The sequence below is a fragment of the Leopardus geoffroyi genome, chromosome D4 (assembly GCF_018350155.1).
Source record: "Leopardus geoffroyi isolate Oge1 chromosome D4, O.geoffroyi_Oge1_pat1.0, whole genome shotgun sequence".
NCBI classification, from domain to species: domain Eukaryota; kingdom Metazoa; phylum Chordata; class Mammalia; order Carnivora; family Felidae; genus Leopardus; species Leopardus geoffroyi.
This window is the reverse complement of record NC_059342.1, coordinates 12,995,930-13,020,240: the sequence shown is the minus strand read 5'-3', so window position 1 is coordinate 13,020,240 and position 24,311 is coordinate 12,995,930. Positions and strand designations below refer to the sequence as shown.

The 24,311-nt window shown below is 46.9% G+C and overlaps 1 protein-coding gene across 8 annotated transcripts in view; it reads right to left on the bottom strand.

Moving 5' to 3' along the window:
* LOC123593690 (serine/arginine repetitive matrix protein 3-like) overlaps nt 1–24,311 on the bottom strand; it is a 31,919-nt gene that overhangs the window by 5,684 nt on the left and 1,924 nt on the right. For 6 of the 8 annotated variants that reach the window (XR_006710463.1, XR_006710459.1, XR_006710462.1 and 3 more), the window contains exon 2: nt 4,471–4,584. The gene's annotated coding sequence lies outside the window, so the exon portion shown is untranslated. Of the gene's footprint in view, nt 1–4,470; nt 4,585–5,457; nt 7,002–24,311 lie in introns of those variants that run through there. The other 2 variants (XM_045469988.1, XM_045469989.1) reach the window with 2 other exon arrangements.

Below are 24,311 nucleotides of genomic sequence, written 5' to 3'. Positions count from 1 at the left end.
CATGATACAGTTCGTGAGTTTGAGCCCCACATCCGGCTCTCAGCTGTTAGCACAGAGCTTGCTTCAGACCCTCTGTCCCCGTCTCCCTCTGTCCCTCCTCCACTCGTGCTCTCTCTCTCTCTCTCTCTCTTAAAAATAAACATTAGGGGCGCCTGGGTGGCGCAGTCGGTTAAGCGTCCGACTTCAGCCAGGTCACGATCTCGCGGTTCGTGAGTTCGAGCCCCGCGTCGGGCTCTGGGCTGATGGCTCAGAGCCTGGAGCCTGTTTCCGATTCTGTGTCTCCCTCTCTCTCTGCCCCTCCCCCGTTCATGCTCTGTCTCTCTCTGTCCCAAAAATAAAATAAACGTTGAAAAAAAAAAAATTAAAAAAAAAAATAAATAAATAAATAAACATTAAAAAAAAAATCAACCACGTCCCAGTGGGAAGCAGTCCCTTTCTTTTCTGCCTCCCCCCAACTCCAGTGGGGGACAGCACTGATGATTGCTGTGACTACTATATAAATTGAACAGAGTTTTACAGAATCATATAATCAAAGATTCATAACATTAGGAAGAGCCCATTGAGATTTCTTTGATTATAAATTTCACAAAAGTAAGAATTCCATGCTGGGTTGGAGATGGGATCCTTAATACCTTTTCCCTCCCCTCCTAAGAAAAGCTAGCAGAGATCAGAGCCATTGAGGGCTTTCATTTTTAACTTTGTATCATGGAAATGTTCATCATAGAAAAGTAGAGAAAATAATATGCAAAACCCATAACTCTTGTAAGCATCTCTTATCTTCAACAATTACCAGTTCAAGGCCAGTTTCTTTTTTTTTCAACTCCTGCCCCCCCTCCCTTGCCATACACTTAACCCCCACCCTGACCCTTTGGGTTATTTTGAAACAATTTTCAGACATTATATCATTTCATCTGTAAATACTTCAGTACATAGCTCCAAAAGATAGGAAGATGAGAACTCTTTTTAAAAAAACATAATCACAATGACATAAAAAAAAAAATACACTCTTAATGTCACCAAATATCCAATCAGTATCTTACCCCCCCTCCCCCCCACCATCATCTCAGGTTTTTTTCAATGTTTATTTATTTTTGAGAGAGAAAGCATGTGTGCGTGAGTGGGGGGGCAGGGCAGAGAAGAGGGGACAGAGGATTTGAAGCCAGCTCTGGGCTAAGAGCAGAAAGCCTGATGCACAGCTCAAACTCAGGAACCATGAACCATGAGATCATGACCTGACCTTAAGTCCAACAGATAACCAACTGAGCCACCCAGGCACCCCTCAGGTTTTGTTTGTTTGTTTGTTTTATAGTTACTCTGTGTGTTCAAGTCAGTATCCAAACAAGGTCTGCACGTAGCTTTTGGTTGATCCAGATCTTAAATTGGTTTTAATTTACTGCTTCCCCTTCTGCCACTGGCCCCCACCTCCCATGCCCTACACTAGCAGTACATTTTGAGACCATCCTGCTGCTTCCTGATTTCCAGTAGGGACTCATCTCTCCTGATAAACAAACAGCAGTGTACTGGAGCCCCTCTTTAGCATGTAACTTTCTGAGGCATGCTTAAACTTGGGTCCATATTAATGTCTCGGAATGTATCAAAGAAAGGCACTCTGATTGCACACTGTACTGGAGGAGATAGAAGTCAATTTCACACTACAGTTGGTATAACAACTTTTCAAAAAAAAAGTCGCTATTGGGGGATGTTCCACGAAAGTCAATAAATATTTTGCTCCACTGACACAGCCCTTGGTATCTCTTTTAAATAATAAATATGAAACGAGAAAGTGTTTGGACGGCAACGCTCATCGGCTGCATCATGGCGACAGTGGCTCTTCTTCCTAAACCTCCTTAAGTTTCTTATTTTCTTTCTATGAAGTGGGATAAAACTAATAGCTTCACAGGGCAGTTCTCCCTAAGGCCTTTTCCCCAGTATTTCCCAAGCTGAGGCGCATCTGTGGAGGGCTGGTGTGAAGTGAAAACACAGGGGGTAACTGATATCTGTGAATTTATTTAGGTCATCATGATGTTATTAACCGCAGGGTTTTGACAGGATGGCTGTGAAATCTCCTCCCCAAGCTGGCGTCACTTAGGACCCAGGAGGAAGCACATTCTTGGGGCCTGTTTACTCTTCAGACCCTCCCATCCCACCCCCCCACCCCCACCCCGGGCTTGCACTTCACCTCTGCACTTAACACCTGACCAGACAGAGTTAGGCACTGTAAACTTGGAGGTGTGAACCTCATTACTGCTTTTCCTATGGTGCATGCCTGGGATTTGTCCGGCATTGGAACAGGCAAGAGTTCAAAGCAGATGGCACCTTTTCATGACTTGAGTCAATTAAGGAGGGATTCCAAGCCGGCTTGGACGGCCAGGCTGCCAGAAGGACCCTGGAGCAGCAGCTGGAATAAAACTAATGAAAACAACTACAGAGCAATTTGTGAAAATGTCAAGGCCAGCACAAACACGCTGACCCTTGTAAACCTTGAGGTGAACCTGGAGAGAGGTTGGCCCACCCTGCCTTCGGAATGGCAAAGGAGGGAGGGAGGCTCTTGCCTCCTTGCCAGTTCTCAGGTCTTTCCAGATGTCCCTAGCGCCTTGCCCCATTGCCCACGCCTGTCCTGAAGGGGCTCACCCCAGTGGATCAAACATCTGGGCCATCCGCTCCTTTCTCTAGGTAGACCTTCCTCCCACACAAAACTCCCTCCTGCCGTGAATGGAAGCGTATATACGTATATACCGAGGTGCCTGGAGCGTGCAAACTTAACAGCCTGTGGAAGAAACAGCAGCTCTAGAAAGGGGGTTGGATATAGCTCCCCGAGCCCATAAAAGACACCCAGAACCTAAAATAAGTAAATGTTAAGATTCCAGGCACACAACAACTCATCCTATTTTCTTCTCCTCCCTTCCTTTAAATGGTGCCGGCTGTATTCACCACTGTTTACACAAGAGCAAATGCCTCTGTCAAGACAAATGGACTTTCTGTAAGCTCACAGCTGTATAAGCTACAAAAAGTTACAGAGGTGATTAATGGATGAAGGCGGCAACTTAGCTTATATAGACACGGAGAAAGGGGCAGCCCAGATTGCAGTTTTGTTACTACTGTAGGTATCGAACCACGTGATGATTTCAGGACCCTTAAAGTCAATCAGGTGCAGATAAAGAAAGATTAACTGAAACTGGAAATAGGAAAATGAGGAAGATTGGCAAGACTGTTCTAGAAACAGAGAGCAGGAGGCCACCAGCCCAACTGATACAGACTTGGAGCAGGAGGGAGTGGGGGCAGGGAGGTGGCATCTCTGGAGCCCTGGACCAAGCCAGGAAACCAAGAAGCGTTCTTTGCACCTTTCTTTCACACACTGCTCACACCCAGACACAACAGGACCCAGTGCCCCACTGTCTTTCTCCCAGCTCCCTTCTGAATATGGCCCCTGGCTCCACCTTGCTCTCCACCCATCCGTCCTCCATATTCTTTTCAATATTTTTAAACACCAGTGCAACTATTTAACAAGAGACTCCCTTTGCTAAAGCCCTTACGCAAACACACACACACACACACACACACACATGCACACGCACACACGCACTAAGCCCAACTCTATAGCTCAGTCCAAAGCTGTACCTCCGCATTCTCCTCTCCCCTGTGTGTCACTATCGCCCCCACACCTCCAACCTGCTCTCGCTTCCCAAGGGCACCATGCTTGTCTTTGCTAATTTTGTCTTCTCTGCCTCGCTGGCCTATCTGCCCCCTTCTCCTGGCAAAGTCCTACTCAGATGTCACCTCACCTGCCTTCCTCTCCTGCTGCCCAAGACCCTGTAAGCCCCTCCCCCACGATGCTGTCACCACTAGAATGACATGATATTTGTTCTGAGGGAGAACTACTTCCCCAGATTATAAACCCCTAAAGAAAGGTACTGTGCCTTGCTTGTCTTGGAATTCCTAAAGCCCTGTACAGTTTCTGACACACGGGAGGTACTCAATAAATGTCCCTCCGTTGAATTTCCTTGACTCTAACAAAAGCCCAATAAAACCTACTACTTGGCTCCTCAGCTTTGGCTCTCTCACCAAAACTGTTCTCCTTTGGTTCCTTTCCAGTCGTGGTGAACACTTGATCATTTCTGGCCTGCAAGACGCTGCTGCTTCCACAGCCTTCCTTGCTGAGCTTCTGCAGTTGGCCAGACTTGAGCCTGAGGAGCCAATGCTGGTGCCAGCTACTATAACCGTTACGCGCATCTCCTGCCAACAGCGGCCATGACCCGGGGCAAGGTGAGCATGGTCACTGGAGAACATTCAGTCGTTGCCAGATGATGGAGCCTTCTCTGGTCACCTTCTGAAGCAGCACACAGCAGGTAGAATTACCCTCACCTGCCGCAGAGGTGTCTGCTAGGATACTTACCTCCCTGCAGACCAAATCATATTTTCTTCCATATACCTTTGCAATCTAGATTTCTGTCTCCCTTCTCTAGATATCACCTTCTTGGAGGTCGCTTTTCCAGCCGAAGAGGGCAAAGAAACATCTTGGAATGCTTGAGTCGCACTGTCTCAGGGACCGGGCACGGCATTCATACTGTTCAGGGGAGCCTGTGACTGAAAACAGATTCAGTGGGACAAGCGCTGGGTCCATAAGGCATTCTATTAAAAAATTAAGATAATGGAGAGCTTTTAGAATCATAGGATAGTAGGTTACTGTCAAAAAGGATATCATCAAAAAGGATAGTAGGTTACTGTCAAAGTGTCCTAGGAGCAACTTAGAGATCAATAAGCCCACACTCCCATTTTACAGACAGGAAACCAGGGCCCAGAGATGGGGAGTGGCTTGTCCAAGGTCACACAGCTGCATAATGCCGAGGCTGGCTCCATTCAGGGATTTTACCAGCTTCCATATTTAAGCTCAAGGATTTAGTGGCAAAAGCAGAGTCCAGGGTTCCCCAACACCTCCTCTCATCCAACTCATCTCCCATCCCCTCTTGGTCCCCTTGCTTTTAAGGGGGTTGGATTCTGATCCCGTGGCCTACATATTTAAAGTGCACATCTCACCCCTTACCAGAGCTAAGGAGCATGTGTCCTGCCCCCATGCCCATGGAGTGGTTCCACTTAAGCCATGATTTCTAAACCTGCACCAGAATACCTGGAGTGATTCTTTTTTTTTTAAATGTTTATATTTGAGACAGAGAGAGACAGAATATGAGCAGGGGAGGGGCAGAGAGAGAGGGAGACACAGAATCGGAAGCAGGCTCCAGGCTCTGAGCTGTCAGCACAGAGCCTGATGTGGGGCTCGAACACACGAATCTTGAGATCATGACCTGAGTCTAAGTCGGACGCTCAACCGACTGAGCCACCCAGGCGCCCCTGGAGTGATTTTTTTAAAACACAGAATCCTGGTCCTCATATTGAGGTTTTCCATTTCAGTAGGATGGGCCTTGAGAAACTGTAGTTTTTAAACTCTTTCACTATTTCTCGTAAGGCAAATTTTTAGGACCCCTACGCCAGGTGCCCTTTCTAGGTCCTTTCTAACCTGGAGACTCTCTGCTTATGTATAATATGAAATCCCTCATGTGTGATCCCATCATTCCTAGTTAAAATTAAAAAAAAAAAAAAAAGATACAATCAGAAGTGTGGGTGTGTTATCTAGACTTCCAGCAAGAAAACAAGCATCCAGAGAGAACATGAAAGTCACTCAAGGTCACCAACAGACTGCCTCCATCAGTAGGAGAGCAGGACTTTTAACTTGCTGACCACGAGGTGATGCTGTCCTATAGAATAAGCAGCAAAAAGGAGACCTGTGACCCTGAATGACTCAGCCATTGCCCTGCAAGGTGAAAGTCGATTAATGTCTGTGCATCATCTCTTCGCCCATGACATGAGAGCGATAATGCTTTGCCTCCATTTCAGGTGACAGAGATGCTTATAAAACACTGAAAGTATAAAAGTGTTAAGAGAAGACAGACTGCCTTTTTAAAATAACTCAGACACGATATTCCCCCTTAAGTGGTTGTGTCGAGTAAAATTTCCATCTAGATCCAGCATGGTAATATGAACTATGAGAGCACTGACATCTTAAACCCCTGTTCATATAACTTGGGCTGAATGGGTGGCCTCACTCAGTGTGGCCACTTCAATTTATAATTTATTGAAATCAGCCTAACACCAAGATATGACTTTCTCATGTCAGTTCATTTCTCTCCATCTCCGGTCAAAGCCAAAACTCCATTATAGACCTTCCAATATGGCAGGTGCCTCCGTGGGAAAAGTCACAAACCTTTTCGACTATAAACACCAGATGCAAGAAGCTGGAAACTGAGAGTTGGCTGAAGACAATTGCTTAGTGATGGAAAGAAGGTTCCTGTAATTATTGCAGACCCCTTGCAGAACCACCACATTAGCTTTCTACACCACCTTTGTCCCAAACCCCTGCTCATCTATGAGCTAATGGGAAACACAGGCTTGTTTAGTAGAATGCCTTGCAGTAGAACTGAAAGCTTAAGAAAACCTTGGATAAAACTTAACATAGATGTACAGGATTTCAATGGCTACCATCTCCTGAGACTTAAGATCCAATCATGTTGAAGTTGTTTTTGCAATGTAGTATGTTCTTCCACTTCTATCCACGTAATGCTCACACTCGGAGCTCTCTCCAGTTTTTCCATTGGTCTGGGGGATGAAAAGCTCTCACTGATCTTCACATACATTAGTGTGAAGCCACAGACAGAGCAAGTATGCAGAAATATAGGGGAAAGAAAGAGAGATCAGGAAAAAATGAAGCACTGGGACAGAGCAGAAGGAGCAAAGTGGACACACAGTAAAACAATAAAGTCGTGTATGGAAACCAGAGAAACAAATGCAAAAATAGACAATGGGGATGGGGAAGGGAAGGGGAAAAAGATACCTACATTTCAAAGAATGCATATGCCAGGTAGATGGTAAATGCAAGAAACAGTTCCCCATTCCAGATTGTTTTAAGTTGAGGCAGTAGGAGTAGAGGTGAGGGGTGACACTTTTGCTGACTGGGAGGAAGAGTAAAGTCATGACTGCCATGTGCTAACTGCCCAACACAACCCTGGACTAACAAGGCTGTAGCGCTCTAGGCCCAGGTGAAGTCAGGCCAACCTGACAGACTAGCGTCAACATGGCGGCCCAGCTGCACACAAAGTATCTGACATCCTAGTTTCCAAGTCCATAGGGAATACAGGTGATGGCAGAACCCAGGCCAGTTTGTAGGAGGAGAGAGAATTCCCACTGGGCAAAACAAGTGAGGGTCTTTCCACCGAGTGGACTAGAAACTTGAAGGAGCCACCCTCAAGTTTGCAACCCAGACGAAATGAAGGCCTTCAGGGCTGGTATGCAGGGCAAGGTCCTCAGGGTGGGAAAATTAGACTGTATGCTTGGCTCCCTGCAGAGCCCAAGTGTCCAGCAGAGATAATTTCGTCATTACACATAGCACATACTGAATGATCACGAAGGGGTAGCTAAAATTCTTCCATATTCTGTTTTCTGCCTTGGCTCCTCCTTGGGTTTCTCATCACTTTCTCCATCATTGTATGCTCCTCAGTGTTCTTAGACCTCTGTCATACAACAAGGGTTCCTTCTGACCTTACCAGAGGGCCTTGCTAGGTGTCCATTCGTTCATTCATTCATCCATCCATCCGTTTTTCATTCATCTCTCTTTTATGCATTAGCAACTTTGGACCATTACACCTCTTGAAAGTTATACCACTTTGTGACTTCTTTCTTTATAGATATAAATATAAATATAAATGACAACTCTTAGACTCAAAAATAGACCACAGAGATAATAAACAAGAAGTCGTATTTCATCAGGGTTTCAAACAAAGACCATTCACCAACTTTCTTGACACAGCAGTTTATTGTAGGGAATATTATTTGGAACAAATTTAAATCATAAGCCATGTTTGTGTAAACCCAAAACATTTTGTTTTGTATACATATGCCCCATGAGAGGATTGAAAAACAACAGCATCTGTGACTCTGTGACCTGTTGTGTGCCTGAACTATTTCCAAGCACTCCCATGTTTAAATTTATTTTACCCTAGAAATATTGTTCTGGGCTATGAATTTATTTTTAACCCTGTGTGGATACAGAAGTCATCAAAAGATTAAAATACTAGGCAAGAAGAAAAATGAGTAAGTACAATAAAGTTTTAATACATTACCTTTTCTGTATATACTGTATTGATTTCACTTTGAAATTGTGCTTATTCTTTTTTTTTTTAATTAGGTAATCTCTATGCCCAACATGGGGCTCGAACTCACGACCCCGAGATCAAGAGTCACATGCTCTATGGACTGAGGCAGCCAGGTGCCCCAAATTGTGCTTATTCTTTAACTTCATTTGTTGCCATTATTCAAGTGATACAGTGTTCTATCTGTGAAAATTGTTTGGTATCTTGGGATGGCATACAACATGGTTTTTCCCACTAAAATGAATAGAGGTTTGTTTGGGTTTTTTCCATGTAACAGCTATTCACTTAGTTGCAGAATTTTCAGTACATTTTAAAGTCACTCATTGGGAGACGAGTATACTATGTTCAGGGCATTCTAGAAGGCACTGGAAAGCCAAAGATGAATTGAACCCACATCCTGCCACCAGCTCATAATCTAGTAAGAGATACTGATGGGTAAGCAGGCAACTGAGCAGTAAGAGGAATGTTCTAGCAGAAGTGCAGGATATTTAGTGCAACCAGGAGGAGAGGGGGATCTCTCAGTGGATCTATGATTTCAAGGTGGGAGACAGTTCAGGGCTTTTGCTTAGTCTTCCTTCCTTCAGCAAAACAAAGATTGTTGTGTCTTATCCCCTTAGTACTTTGCAAGTTTGGTTATTAATCTATAATAAAGTAATTCAAGGTAAGGAGCCATCCATCCAACTAACTGTCTGCTAGGCAGCTCCACGGACACCTCAGCTCAGCTCACCCAAAAGCCAATTCTCTGTCCTCGCCTACAGATCTGTCCCACGGTTGTCTGAGCCAGAAACCTAAGAGACCTGCTTAGCCCCTCCCTTGCCCTTCTCCACCCAATCTGATTCCCAAGCCCTGTCAGTTTTTCATCTTAAACTTTTCAGAATCTGCCTACTTCTCTCCATCCTTTTACCACCATCCTATTCCAAGCTACTTTCTTCCCTTCTTCCCCTGGGCTCTTCTCCTCTTCCTCTAAGCATGACTCCCTTCTGTTCATTCTTCAGAAAGCAGACAGAGGGGTATCCTAAAGTATAAATCTCTGTCTCCTTCCAGGCTAAAAATCTGAAGGGCTTGCCACTGCCCTCAGGATCAAGGCCATGTGGATATCCACAGCCCTTTCCGACACGACCTCAGCTCTCCCCCAAGCTGCTCTTCTTTCGGTTTCTTACAGGAGCTTATTCTCGCACCTCTGGACTTGGTACTTGCTATCCCCCCTTCCTGGAACATCCCTCCACCCTTTTCCCCTCCTTGCTTACCTCACTTCTCCTCAGCTTTGTTCTATCTCTCCCTGATGCTCCGACAGGGTGAGGGACCCCTGTTTCATTTGCTTTTGAAGCACCTTTTAATTCTCCTGTCAGAGCTTAGATCACAGGGTGTTGCAACTGATTAGTTTCCTCCCCTTTTAGACCATAGGGCTGGGGAGGCAGGTGTCATGGGTGTCCCACTCATCACTATAACCCTGATGCCAAGTCCAGTGCTAGCGTAGGGTGGAGGCCCAGCCTATTGAAGAATGAATGAGTGAATGAATGACTTCCTTTATGAGTAACTATAGGAAATTACCTACGGGCTTTAACTCAGGAAATGGATCCTTAAGAAGGACATTGTAGACAACAGTGGCAGGCAGGTGGGGAGGTATATCTGAAAGTGCCTCATCCGAAAGTGGGCCCTTCTTGGTCCCTAAAGGGCTGGAGCACAAGTCTGGGCTCCCTCTGAGGTCCCTCTGCTTCCTCTCCACATGGCCTCCCTAACTCCTGCAATGACAGGGCCACATTCTGATCCTGGCTATAATATAACTACCCTCCCCAAATCTGAAGGCCCTTCTCTGAACATCTTCTCCATTCCCTTTGTGTTGCTGGGCTCTTCAGGGCCAATGTGAGGACCGGTGTCTGCTTCCAGGAGCAGATAGATCCAGGAGCCTGACCCACCTAATGCTGAGTAAATTTCCCCTGCACCAGTAAGTTCTAGAAAGAACAATAGAAGATTAATTTAATGATGGATAGGCCAGATGTACAAAAGCAAAGCAATAATATGTCAATTTTATGACAACCAATACACTCACCGGTCAGATCTGTTTCCCCCTTTAGGAGTGAGGTAGGGACATTACAAATCCGAGCTCAGGGGCAGGCGGGGGTGGGGGGTCTCTAATCAGACTCCCTGAGTTGGGAGAGCAGAACACCAATTTGTTGATTTCTCTGCTCTTGCTTTTGGAACCACTGGACTGTTTAGGGGAACTCTTAAGAACTTCCCTATCAGCACCATAACTAATTTGTGGTTTCCCAGGCAACTCCCTCATTGGTAAGTAATTCAAACTGTTGTAAACTTTGTGGTAGAGCATTCTGGCAACATAGCGGCCCTGGCATTTTCCTCTTCGCTCTCAGCTCCATTCTCCTCCCTCCAAGCTCGGCTGGACAGGCCCAACCACATAATTTGCAGGGCCGATGCAAAAATAAAAATGCAAGACCCCTTGCTCGGAAAGTATGAAGAATTTCAAGACAGTGACAGCACGGGGTTTTTCGAGGGATGGAGCTTTGTGCAACCATACAGATCCAGTGTCCCTGATACTGGCCTTGCTTCTCTCAGTTGGAGCTGGATTCTGCAAACGACTTTTCCAGACTTCTTTGGCATCTTAGTTCTGATTAGGTTCAGTCTGGGAGGCATTGGTGGATGGGAGGGGCGACTGGAAGGCAGGAAGGAAGAACGCATTTGTATACTTCTCTTGCTTCCAGCTACATCTGCTGAAGCAGTGGGGCACCCTTTGGTGTCTCCAGAAGTTGCAACAGCAGGGTGACTATGGTTCCACCATTCTGCAGGGACTCTGGCAGTGACATCAGTGGTCTCAAGCGCAAGCACAGTTATCAGCACTGTCAGCAGTGAATGTGTCCTGGGCTCTGGCAACACCACCACCTTCTCCTCTTTGCTCCACAATCCGAAGGTTGGTAGTGGCTTCCTACAGTTACTAATCTAGGGGTTATCTCAACTTCCCCTTTCTGTTCCTTTAGCCCTTCCAACAATAATAATCATTCCCTAAATTAGGTCCCCTGATTGAAACAATTAGCATGGTTTCTATTCTCCTGATGGGATACCAGTTAACAGAGTAGCCAAATTCTAAAAATTATGTCTACCCATTGACCCAGTTATTCAACTCCTAAGGATTTATACTCAGGGTATAACCAAGGAGTTGGAAAAGATCTAGCCAAAATACTGTTTATTACAGTGTTGTCTGTGGTGGCAGGAAGCCGGAAATAACCTAATTCTGAAATAGCCAACAATGCGCCCATTAACAATAATGAGATAAGAAAGACAAATATTAATGGAGCAGAATGTAATATAAAATCCAAAAAAGGACTCAAATATAAACAGAAATTTCGTGTATGGCTAAAGTGGTATCTCAAACCAATACATAGCAAGGACAGTGCAAGAAAGATAGTTACAGACCAAGATCCCTCATGAACATAATGTAAAATGTCTTAACGAATTATTAGCAAATAGAATCAAGAGATATATAAAAACGATAATAAATCACGACCAAGGGTGGTGGACTCCAGAAATGCAAGGTTGATTTCACGTTCAAAAATAAATTAATGTAATTCACTACATTAATAGAATAAAGGCCCTAAAGAAGCATATGACCATCCCCGTAGATATAGAAAAAGCATTTGTCAAAATTTAGGATAAAAAGTCTCACCCCACTAGGAATAGAAGGGTACTTTCCAAATGTGATAATGGGCATCTACAACCTACAGCTAATATCAGACTTAATGGTTATGGTTTCCTAGGCAACTCCATGCACTACAGAGTAGTTCAAATTGGCATCAACTTTGTGGAGAGGAACGTGGCAAGGCACAGCCGGCTGATTGTTTACCCATTTGCTGGTGGGTAAGATTAAGAACAAGGCAAAGAGACGCCCACAGCCCCTACTTTAAATCTTTTTTAATGTTTACTTATTTTGAGAGAGAGACGGAGCACGAGCAGGGGAGGGGCGGAGAGAGAGGGAGACACAGAATCTGTCAGAATCAGGCTCCAGGCGCTGAGCTGTCAGCGCAGAGCCCCATGCGGGCTCAAACTCACAAACCGCGAGATCATGACCTGAGCCAAAGTCAGACACTTAACCAGCTGAGCCACCAGGCACCCCCCATGACCACTCCTACTTTAGACAACATTTTACTAGAACTTTTGCTTAGTACAGTGAGGTAAGAAGAAGAAAGAGAAGGCATAAAGCTCAGAAAAGAAGAAAAAAAAACTGTCATTATTCAGAGATAACATGACTACACATGTAAAAAAATGAGATCAACACCTGGGGTGGGAATAACTGAATATCACTTGAAGAAAAGTTAAATGGGGTACACACTTCACAAATTACACCAGGAAAAAATTTTAAATAGATCAATAAAATCATAAAGGGCTCTAGAGAAAGCCGTGAGATAATTAATAATAAGAATATGGAAGGCCTTTCTAATTATGAAAATGACATCTAGAAGTATAGAAAACTGAAAAATACAACAACCGCAAAAAAAAATTTCTGCATAGCACAAACAATAAGCAAAGTTAAAAAACAGATGATGGGTTGGGGAAAATATTTGGATCCTTACTCACAGATAAAAGGCTAATGTCCTAATATAGAAAGACTCTATAGGGGAAAAGCTTACAGTCTGAATGAAAAAGGGTAATGGCTATGGATTAAAAATAGAAATAGCAAAAGCTATCAAACATATGAAAAGATATTCAACCTTGCCTATAATGAGAGAGGTTGAAAATTAAAAGCACCCTGAAAGGGACTCATGGGTGGCTCAGTCAGTTGAGTGTCTGACTCTAAATTTCGGCTCAGGTCATGATCTCACAGTTTCATGGGTTTGAGCCCCTCGTTGGGCTCTGCACTGATGGCATAGAACCTGCTTGAGATTCTCTCTCCCCTTCTCTCTCTGCCCCTCCCCCACTCACACTCTCTCTTTCTCAAAAGAATAATAAAAAAAGCACCCTGAAGTATTATTTTTATCAATCAGATTGATTGATAAAGATCAGAGACGTTTTTAACCCACTCATTGATGAGAATGTGGGGAAACGGGTACTTCTGTGCACTCACTCACAGGCATGTAGAAATTGGTACACACGTTGGGGACAGCAATTTGACATCTTTCAGAATTACAAACACAGGTTATCTTTTAATCCGGCATTTCATTTCAAGAACCTCATCCCACAGCCGCATTGCCCCAATGCGAAAGAGGGTTATTTATGGTAATAAGTTTTTGAATTCCAAAAGACTCCAAGTAACCAAAAAACTGAGCAGCAGGGAACTTGTTAAATAAATTAAGGTACATTTATATCAGAATTCTATGGCAGCCCTTAAACATGAAGAACTTATATGTATTGATTTGTAGTGATCCTCCAGATATATTAAGTTAATAAGGTACAGAGCACTGTTAGGATATTAACCATTTGTGTACAATGTGAGCAAGATACATGTATTTGCTTGGATATACATAAAATAGGAAGGATTTACCCCCCCCCCCCACCAAAAAGGTGGGGAGTAATACATAGTTGCTTCTGATAGCTAAGGGACAGGGTTGGGAAAGAGATTTTTCATTATATAGCCTTTTATATTTTTTTAATTGAACCACGTGAATGCTTACTTATTCAAAAGATATATTCTCGTTTTCAATACCGTAGAAGAACATAATGAGGAATATGGAAAACATCCACAGAAAATTGCTAGCTGAAAATGAGATTTAAAAAGTACAACCTGATCTCACTTTTATTTGTTTAAAATGTAGAGATGTGTGGAGGTGCCTGGTGGCTCAGTCGGTGAAGCATCCAACCGGTTCAGTTCATGATCTAATGGTTCATGGGTTTGAGCCCCACATCGGACTCTGTGTGGACAGCTTGAAGCCTGGAGCCTGCTGGGGATTCTATGTCTGTCTGTCTGTCTGTCTTTCTCTCTCTCTGCCCCTCCCTCCCTCACACTCCATCTATCTCTGTCAAAAATAAATAAAACATTAAAAACATAAATAGACAAAATAAAATGTAGAGATATGTGTACTTGAGTTCACTTATGCCGTCTTAGGCATCCATTTGGGATCCGCCTGAGATGTGGACAGACTTTACTCCCAGAATTTGGGACTTTTCCTCCCGCGCTCTTTTCTCGAGTTTCTTCCCTTACTTTCCAGCCCTTGTGGTCACTCTAAAACGTATCCTGTGGCTCTTCAAGCCAATAATGCTGTCGGCTTTCTATGAATATTTTTAACTATTTTAAATGGCACAAATTAGGACGTCAAATTAGGACCCCCACATCAAAATCCATAATAGACAGGAAATTCTCAGGTCATTCCCATCTTCCAAATGCCAACTATCTGTGTGCTTTGGTTCAGCCTTCAGGGGCCTCAGGTGATTGTTGTTTATATTTTGTCCAGAGTCTGTTGCTGCCATCTACAAGGATTGCTGCAGGAAGAGCTTCCTCAAGCTTCCCACTGGACGTGGGCCCAAGAAAGATCGCTGGCTCTCTACTTTCTGGGTGCCTGGGAAGAGCGTGCTTCCGGCTCCCCTTACAGCTGGGATGGTGACATGAGATGTAAGTAGAAATTATGACTTGAGTGTTCCAAAGGGTGGCTGTGCCATCAACCTGGGTCCCAAATTAATAGAGACCCCAGCCAATCCTTGTTTAAAATGCATTGAATTTAAAATGCAAGAAACAAATCTATCGCACCATGCTACCTCTTTTATACAAATATGCCCAGCATCTTCACAAGTGGCCAAAATACCCCGGGGCAAGCCTTGACTATGTCCTTGCCTATCACCCTCACCCTTTCTTCAGCACCAGTCTAGAGTAGGGGAAGGGACCTATGTGTCCCCTCTTACTCCCACACACAAACTCAGGTGGCATCTGGAGATGTCACAAGCCACTGTGCATCTCCACAGCTTACCTGCCGCCACAGCAGAAAGAAGTCACTCTTGGCCTCACAGCTTATTTACAGGGACACAGTAATGGAGAGAGTAGGAACACGAGGTCTGGACTCAAGAGTCCTGAGCTCAAATCCTAGCTTTGCCACGGTGGGAGCTTGGCTTTTCCACTTACCCTCTCTGAACCTTAACTTCCTCACCTATAAACCAGGAGTGCTAAGACCACACAGCGCATTTTGGGGTGCCTGACATATAGTTAGCCAGAGTTCAAAACAAATTTTTTTTGGCTGCTTATCCTCTGTTTAGTCAACGCTCAGCAAATTTTACTGAAAGCGTATTAACTGCCAGGCACTGTTCTAGACACTAAGAATACTCCAGCCAAAAAATAAAAAAGAATAAAAATTTAAAACAGAATACATCAGCCAGCAAAACAGTTTGTATTTAGCAGGAGACAGGGAAGAAACAGCAAATATAATAAATAAGCAAAATGTGTAGCAGATCAGCATATGATAAGTGACACAGAAAAAAAGAAAATGTAGACAAAGGCAATCACAGGAATAGTAGAAGAGCCAGGGCAGGTCACTTTTTTTTTTTAATGTTTATTTATTTATTTTGAGAGAGAGTGTGTGTACGCACAAGTCGGGGAGGATCAGAGAAAGAGAGAGAGAAAATCACAAGCAGGCTCACCACTGTCAGCACAGAGACCCCTCATGAGGCTCGAACCCATGAAGCATGAGCTCATGGCTGGAGCCGAAATCAAGAGTCGCTCGCTCAACTGAGTGAGCCACCCAGGTGCCCAGTGCGGACCACTTTTAGAGGGGGAGAGCTGAGCAAAGGCTTGGAGCAGGTGAGGGAGTGAACCATGCAGACCCCTCTTGGAGAAGAGGTTCCAGGGAGAAGAAAGAACCGTGACAAATAAAGTGGAAGTGTGGCTCGTAAGTTCCCTAATAAGCAAGGTGGGCAGAGTGGCCGCAGCAGAGCGGGGGTGGGGTGCAAACAAGAGAGGAAATCAGAGAGTCACTTTTCAGGCAGATGGAATGGGCCTCGTCCCCATCCCCATTGCAAGCACTTGGACAGTTACTCCTAGGGAGATGGGGGTCTCTGGGGAGTTTTGAGCAAAGCAGTGATGTGACTTGATATGTACAGCAGGAAGAGCACTCTAGCAATTGTGTTGAGAAAAGAAGGAGGGCAAGGTGGGAGCTAGAAGGCTACTGCAGTTAGCAACACAAGAGAGGAAGGTGGTAGAGGAAGTGATGACAGGGGCCAGATTCTGGATACGTCTGGAAAATATAGCTGACGGGAGTTCCTGATAGATTAGCTGTGGGGTATACATAAAGAGCATAATTAAGGATAACTCCTCGGTTTTTGGCCTGAGCAAGCAGAAGCACAGGAATGCCCTTCTCTAAGATAGGAGGGCTTTGTTATGGAGCCCTTGAGGGGAGAAATAATCAATAGTCCAATCCTAATATGTTAAGTTTGAAATGCCTGTTAGATAACTCAAGTGGAAACGATGAGTAGACGGCTGGAGAGTCAAGTGTGGGATTCAAGAGCGAGGTTTGGACAGAAGATAAAAATTTGAAGTCATGGAGGCCTGGGTGGCTCAGTCAGTTAAGCCTCCAACTCTTGATCTCAGCTCAGGCCTTGATCTCAGGGTCATGAGCTCGAGCCCCGTGCAGGGTGTGAAGCCTACTTAAGCAAACAAAAATGGAAGTTATTGGCAGACAGAAGTTAAGGATTCCATCATCAAGAGAATGAGCATGGGCGGAGACAAGAGCCAAAGAACAGGGCCGTGGGGCACCCCAATGTTTAGAGAGCCAGGAGAAGAACTGAAAACAGCAAAGGAGATGAAGAGAGAATTAAACTCCTTTCCCCTCCTTAAACAGTTTCTTCTCTTTGCTTCTCAGATGCCATATTTTTCTGTTTTCCTCGTACTTTCCTGGCCACTCCTTAGACTTCTTTGCTTCCAGCTGCATGAAGGGAAATACCTAATAGATGCAGTAGGATAGGGGTCATTTGAGACCTTGCCAAGAGCGATTTTGGTGGCCCAAGGACAGTGAAAGTTGGATTGGCATGAGATCAAGAGAGAATAAGAAGCATAGACATACAGGCAACTTTGAGATGTTTGTTGCCAAGAAAAAAATGGCAAAAGGGTAATATTGGAGGGGAACTGGGGGCTAAGGAGATACATATATTTACATACTTCTACATATAAAGGAAGGAAGGAGTATATCATGTTTCTGTATCAACGTGAATTATTTAGGAGAGGGGGACAGCCAATGAGGAGAAGATGAGGAGATAATTTCAGGAGAGACCACTTAAATAGTCAAGAGGGGAAGGGATCATGGTGCCAAGTAGAAGGGCAGGGACACTACTCCCATGTGACAGGAAGGAAGGTAGAGTCAGAGGCAGGTAGGGTGGAAGCCATGGCCGTGGGAAGATGAGGCAGTTCTTGTGAAATTGCTTGTATTTTTTATTTTCCCAGTGATTAAGAAGCAAGGTTTTCAGCTCCGGGTGAGGAAGGGGAGAGGTGGTGGGGGGGGGTGGGTGTTTGAGGATAGAAGGTGTCATTTCAGAGTGCGGGAGAGGAAGCCGACTAGGGAAATGCAGAAGGGCAGTGTTGAGAGCCCACCTGAGATTTAGGATCAGAGAGCTAGTGACAACAGACAGCACAGTTGTCTTTCTCCAGTGTGTTAAGCCGGATAGACTCAGGGTTTTGCCGGGTGGGTGGCCCCAGGAAGAAGAAAGTGAGGGGTGTGGATGATACAGTGATAGAGGATAGACCATGAGATCTAAGCTGGATAGGAGGGATGTGAGAATCTAAGGGCAATGAAGAACGGTGAACAAGTAGGTTGAAGGTCAAACTAAGGTGAAAGAATGGCTTAAATGGGGTTATTAGACTAAATAAGGTGGCAAGGAAAGACGTGTTGGTCAGGGAACATGATGCGTGAAATGAAAATAGCAGTGGTGTTGCTGTTATTTAGAGGTGAAAAAGGTCCAGGGTACCCATAGGACAAAGGTCCGAGGCAGGGTGGAGGGGGCAAATGGTTACAGTGTATGTACTGGGGTCTCAGGTCCTTATTCCACGAGGCTGCTAAATTCCCCAAAAATGTTAACAGGGGTGGGTGGAGGGGGACTGCCCTGAGTCAGGTACAGAATAAGCAGCAGATGGTGTCGTCTGATGGGTGGGACAGTCCCAGCAGCTGGGGGTTGAGGCTGTGTGGACAGGGGAGAGCTAGTCTGCCTTGAGTAAGATTCGCCAGCGTGGGTGCACCTGTTCTGTTGTGAATTCCACTCTCTAGTATCTCAATAAGCCTCTTTCCCTCCTTGAGCAGCTGAGAGGCCAGTCAGGGTGAGAGATTTATTCAGGGTCATGGGGTCAGAAGGAAACCATGAAACCTCCAGGGCGTGCATTCCCCCTTCCCTTCTACCAAAATACCAAAGCTGTGTTTTGGATATTTAAAAGAACATTTAAAATGCCCATGTTTGTTTCTGCCTCTGTACAACGTTGGTGCTGCGGAGGACAGGGAGCTGGTAACCATGGCAGTGAAGCAGAGAGCTGTGGTGAAGAGGTGGCTTTTAAACGGGGGTGAACTTCAGGCAGGCGGCACCCACAGCTCACCCTCATGGCCTCCTGGAGCTCTTTGTTCACTCAGCTCACTTAGGAAGACAGGATGAATTCTTCGCTGCTGGGAAACAAGCTTTGAAAGAGAAGGTTTTGTTGGCCTGGACTCCATAAAGAGAGGGTGTGTCCCTGGGAGCGGGTTTTAGGGGCTCTGCCTGAAAACCTTGGTCAGCAGGGAACTTTGGGCGCCCCGTTCTGACCAGGACAGGCTGTGATGGCAGATAAGACAGCCCCGCAGCCCCGCAGCATCCTGGATGCCGGATTCTTACACACTGTCAGTTCTCTCACTAGCCATCTCTGGACAGGTGGCCACTCATGGGGGTGGCCCAGAGCCCTAGCCAAAAGGGCAGCCAGGCAGGGCCCCCACAGGATGATATCTGGTGCCAAGAGGGGAGAGGAAAAGGGCGGCAAGGATGGAGGCTGTCACCTCTTCCACATTCCCGGATGGGGAGCCCCAAAAGCCTTTCTTTCCAGGACCAAGTGCCCCAAGTGGACCCAGGTCAAGGCAAGGCAAGGCAGGGCCAGGCAGGGCAAACCCAGGCCACAGCTCGGCGGGTCCAGGGAAGTCTCATGACTGCAGTGTTTTCCTGCAGGTTTCCCAGCTGCTCCGGGGCGGGAGGCAGCGTGGGGCGGTGGGGGCGAGGAGGAGGGAGGGCGAAGAGGAGCAGGGAAGTAAACAGGCGACCAGAGAGAGAGCCAGTTCCCTGCGTTCAGAGAACACCAGCCGCCTCCGGTCCCCGGTGGGTGGTTGTATGTGTGGAAATGAAACCGGGAGGGGAAGGGAGAGAGGGAAGGGTAAGCTGTTATCCACCCACCTCGCTTTTTCCCGCCCCTCCAGCCCACTCCCCTTTGGGGTGAGAGGGTGGGAGGGGGACGTTCACGGAGCGCCCACCCCCAAGTGCGCGTCGCTGGTTCAGCATTCTGTGAATCAGACACTGTCTCAGCAGCTCGTCACCTGCGCTCAGGAGGGGAACAGGGGGCGGCCTTGGGACTTGGGAGAGGGGAGGTTGGCTAAATGGAAGAGCCACTACTGGCCAGAGCGCCGGGTGACGCCCGGGGCTGGGAAGAAGGGCTACCTCCCCCAGCACCTGCACACACCCCGACCCGGCCCCCGGGACACCGGGCCAGAGGGGGTGGGACGGTGGCTTGGGGGCACAACTTGAGCTGGAGTTGGCAGCAGGGGAGGGGACAGGAGTGTACGGCCGCGGGAAGCGAGGGGGTGCAGAGCCGGCGCGGGGCGAGCTGCTGCCCGCCTCCTGCCCGCGCGGGGTTACACGAGGTAACTGCGAGCCGGGAGGAGGAGGGAGGCGGCGGGGGCCGCGGGCCGGGGTGTCTGGCGCTCGTTGGACAAAGAGATGATGAAACGTGAGCGCTATATTTACCAAGGGGGTGGAGACCGGGCGGGGGGGGGGGGGGTTGGTAAAAAGGACAAACTGTTCCACAACAACCACAGGAAACACAGCCCATCTGACTCACCGGGAGGGCCGCTCCGACCCCCTCGCGGGCTTAGCCCCGAGGCAGGCGGGAGGCTGGAGGGCGTGGATGCCCCCGGGCAAATCCACCCGGGGCGCTAAGGCTGGGGGTTTGGGTTGATTTACATAAAAAAGACACCTTAGATCCCAGGGTTGCGTGCGTGCGTGCGCACGTGTGTGTGTGTGTGGCTTTTGTGAGGCAGGAGAGAGCGCGGAATGGCAGGAATGCTTCCTAACCCCGTGGCCCGACCGTCGCGGGAGAGACTGCCTGCAAACTCTGCGAACACGATTCCTGCAAAGTCATCTCCTCCCGCACAGCCGGGCGGGCCGGCCCGCCCCGCCCGCGGACAGCAGCACCCGCCTCCCTGCTCTCCCCTCGCTCCCGCCCCAGCCCTGCTCGCGGCGCGCAGAGTTGGGGTGCGGTGCGGGCTATGTTTAGAAGCTTATGTCATCCCGACACCCTACTCTGCAGTGCTCCCAGGGGAGCCCGCAGGGCAGGTTTTCCTCTTCTTCGCGGGCGTGGGGGATGGGGAAGGTGCCTCTACCCGCCCCACCCCCGCCAACACACACACATACGCACCTACCCAACCCCGAAGAGTTAAAAAGAAAAAATGCAACCCCATAAGTTATGAAACAGGGTGGTGGGGGCGGTGCGCGCCAGCGGAGGGCGCAAACCCAAGGGCTTGGGCCTCGAGGGGCCGACAGCCGGCCCCCGCCCCCTCCAGCCTTCGCCACCTCCCGCCTGGGTGCGGGGGCTAATTTCAAGGTTAGCTCACGTGGGCGCGGGCGCCCGGAGCTCCTTGCACGAGTTTGGGGCGGGTTCCTCATCCCCCAATCTAGGGCAGTTTGTTCAACTGCAGTAAAGGGAGCTTGATGTTCCAGCAGGGAAGGGATTTCTGAGAACTGGGGCTGTCCTCAGATGAACTCGGCTCCTCCGGCTGCCGCTGCGGCGGCCGCCTGCGGAAGACTTTTTAAAAGGGCGATGCCAGGCCGGGGCGCGCAGCCCGCAAGTGGCTGAGCCGCCCGCCAGTCTGCGGCCGGAGCCGAGAGCCCGCCCCCGAGCGCGGGTGATGCACGGTGCGCCGCTCAGGGCCTCTCGGCGCGCGGGGGGCTGCAAGCTAAACTTATCCTCCTGCATATGTATGAACGTGTGGCCTTTCTGCTCGGCAAAGGAGAGGCCTGGAGTTTTGCGGAAGGCTGCTAAGTGGAGCGAGAGCAAAGTAGGACGTCGTGCAAGTTTTCGCGCGGGCCTGAGCCCCCTCCACCCCCCACCCCCGCCTCCCTCTCCAGCCCCTGGGAGTTAACCCACGTTAGGGCCTCAGGCGTCTGGGCAGACAGGTCGTCACCTAATTGTATTTCAATTTCAGAACACTGCCTTTGCTCGAAGCCAGATCTCTTCAGCCCCGCCTCCCCCTCCCCAAACCTTCAGCCGCCTTCCCCTGATTCCCCAGCTTTCACCAAAATGAACACGGCTTTGCCCCAGACACGTGCCGTGTGCCTAGGTGGAGTCGCTGAAAAGCCTAAGGGCCTGGGTCCTGAAAGATGTCTGGATCCAGCCCAGCGTGAGGTCCGACACGTGATCCCCCTACCCCCAGCGGGCCATCTGTTCTCCTTCCTCCCCGCCTGGAGGCAGGCAGCTCTGCCCAGCACCGTCCACGCCTCCCAGCAGGAAAGAGTGAGAAAAGCCAGAGTTGGCGGAACCCACTACATACCGAGTACAGTTCTTTAACCTAAACCTCCCTGGGCCTTGGACAGAGATGAGACTAGGCAGAATGAATTTTAGATTAAGCCCCAGGTGATTAGCTCCACCCGGTGAGCGGGGGAAACTCTGCCCAGGGCTCAGTTTGGATTAAAAATCTCCTGGGGAGGTGATGGAATGGGCTGTGTTCCCCCTGGAAATACCTCAGTTGGGGCTAGGGTGGAAAATTTGCACAAACCAGCTTGCAGAAAGAAAAGGCGAGACTATGCAATTAAGGAATAAAGAATATAAGGGAATCGGACAAATTTATATTTGTGCCTGCTATCCTATTAAATATTGATTTAATTTTAATATTGATTGCCATAAAGGCCTGTTTGTAGATGCACAGCAGAAACGCTGTTTAAAGAACCCAAGTCTTGCCCAGCTTTTCTCATTATTTGGGGGGGGGGGGTGTCCCTACAGAATTTGGAGTTTGTAAGGGACTATGGAGATGTATGCATCTAATCCCGTGAATTCACAGATGAGAAAAGAGCTCTAAGAGGTTGCCTGGGGTCACACAGCTCATCTCAGGCCCTGGGAGGTGGGTTCTCTGCCCCAAGCTGGCCTAAACACATGCTCAAATAATCAGTTCTCTGTAGGCACTATCTCTTCTAGAAGTGATAATGATAATTATTTCAGGATGCACAGAAAATAAAGACTTTGAGCTACAGGCCCATAAACCACTGTTCTCAAGAACTTGAATAATAAATCCAAGCCTTAGATAGAATATAGAGAGGAAAACACATACTTATAAACTAGAAGCACACTTACAGTCTTTGAATTCCCGTGCTCCTCCCCATTGGTTTGTGTGGATTTGAAATGTGTATTTACAAAGACTAAATTGGGGGAAAACAGACCTCTCATATTTATGTGGCATAATATATATTTTACTGGTAAATTATTCATTGTAATTAGGAATGATTCATATTAATTTGGGATAATTTACTTTCCCAGAATTTAATTGGGACAACCACATGCTGGCAAAACCGTGTAAGCTGATTTTAATCATAAAACTATTACAATACACATCCCAATACGGCAAGGAGAACTTGTTGTTAAATTACACACACACACATCCTGATGTTGGAATTATTACCTGTAATCTATATTATTTTGTGATATATATGTGTTTGTTTTTAACATATAAGCCTCAGTGAGGCTAGGCTGTCTTTCCATTTCTGTATTCCTCCATACCTAGCTCCCTGAAAGAAACACAGGGATCTGGAGAAGGAATGAGTGGGAAAAGAGATAAAGGGGAAAGTATTCTAGAATTCTAGAATTTCTGGGTTAAAAAAGCTAATCTAAAGCAAAGCAGCAGATACACTTATAAATATCTGAGAGAAAGTCATGTGTGCGAAATCTCGATTTTCTTTCATTACTTTCTTTTATAACTCTGAAATGACTGAGTTGGAAGAATTCAGGGGTTATGTCCAGTCCAAACAAAATTAAATTAAAGATAATTAATTAAAGAGAAGAACACCAGAAGTAAGGGAGGGGAAAGTTTGTATTTTTAAAAAAACTATGATGGTTGATTCATTCAAGTTCCTTGATTACAATGTCCAAGGAAAGATGCAGGTTTTCCTTCGTATCTAGAATAATCCCAGTGTTAACTCTAGGGCTATCTGAAGGTGCCCAGTGCAATGTCAGTTCATGCAAATCCAAGAGACTGTACAGGCAGTCATCATGGAGACCGTGGAGAGATCCCACTGGTATTTGTGCCGGACCTTAAAGAAGCAAGCAAAGGTGCAATTACTAAATGATCATGTATCCTTGGGGACAGAGTTTGTCCCAGAAAAAATTATGAAGTAGGCAAACTCCCCTGTGCTTCAGTGAATTCTTTTCTAAAATTAAGGGAATTGGAATTCAAGAACTCTAAGACGGCTTCACTTTTACACACCATGATGCACCTACTTTACCAAGATGGTGATGATGATAGTCTTGGTTGACCGCCACCCCCTTTCCATACTTCCTTTTCCATATAGTCAACCAATATCTTCCTGTACCGCTTCAAAAGCAAAGTCAAAGTAAACTACAGCGGCCTTCAAGCTGGGAGGGTTAATTTGGGATTCTGCCTTTAGAGACCACAAAACTGGTGTTAGTTTTTCCCAACCCTTCACCAAGGCTACCAGACAGTGGGGCCATGGTTGGACTTCAGTGGATCTGCATCACAGAGAGGCAGGCACCTTTCACACCCAGTGAGGACAATCAATGTGTTTTTAACCAGTTGTGCTGATGGCGAGCCTCCTGAAGAGCCATGAGTCCTAGATTCTTTTCTCAGCTATCAAGATGGAAAACAACTGTCAACCATTCAGAGGGAGAGGCAAACTGAGTTAATCAGACTCCAAGACTCATGCTAATCATTGATCAAGTAATGCCACAGTTTTCAATGGCTAAGGATC